The sequence below is a fragment of the Branchiostoma belcheri genome, unplaced genomic scaffold (genome assembly GCF_001625305.1).
Source record: "Branchiostoma belcheri isolate BF01 breed outbred unplaced genomic scaffold, Haploidv18h27 scaffold53, whole genome shotgun sequence".
Lineage (NCBI taxonomy): Eukaryota > Metazoa > Chordata > Leptocardii > Amphioxiformes > Branchiostomatidae > Branchiostoma > Branchiostoma belcheri.
The window spans coordinates 576713-577251 of NW_017804165.1; the positions used below are offsets into that span (position 1 = coordinate 576713).

Here is a 539-nt window from a genome sequence, read left to right on the forward strand (position 1 = left end):
AAAACATCGCGGAAATTCCTATAACACTCGAAAAAAGGCAGCATATTTACACGTGCCCACCAACATTTTTATGGCTAATTATTGACCAGTTTTGGGGAGTTTTGTTATGTCCGTTGGAGTTTTGTTTAGAGTGGGACGGAAAACCGTGCGCGACTCCGACTCCATGCACTTCCGTGTTACATTACGTTGTATGTGACCAACAAAATTACGCCAAAGGCACCACAAATCCACATGTACATATATTTTTTTTCCCGAAAATTCTTTTGAGTACGCATTTCGTCACTAGGATGTTGCTAATTAGTCGTAGAAATAAGGTAGAAACCAGCGTAAATGTGGCTTTCTCGAGATCGAGCTCTCTGCACTTCGCGCGCCCTGGCGCCCCAGCATGCAACGGGCTTCGTTCTAGCCAATCACAGCGCAGGTCATCTAAGGTGAACCAATCAGAGCGTAGCTACTTGCATATTATAATGAGCATGCTGCACACAGGGCGGCCGCGGCCAGGGCGACCGGCCCTGAGTGCGCGGGAAATGTGTTTTGCA

General features: G+C 47.3%; 1 protein-coding gene across 4 annotated transcripts in view; it reads left to right on the forward strand.

Annotated features, from left to right (window-relative positions):
• LOC109480997 (transmembrane protein 244-like) overlaps nucleotides 1-539 on the forward strand; it is a 6785-nt gene that overhangs the window by 1159 nt on the left and 5087 nt on the right. The gene's annotated exons all lie outside the window — the stretch shown is intronic.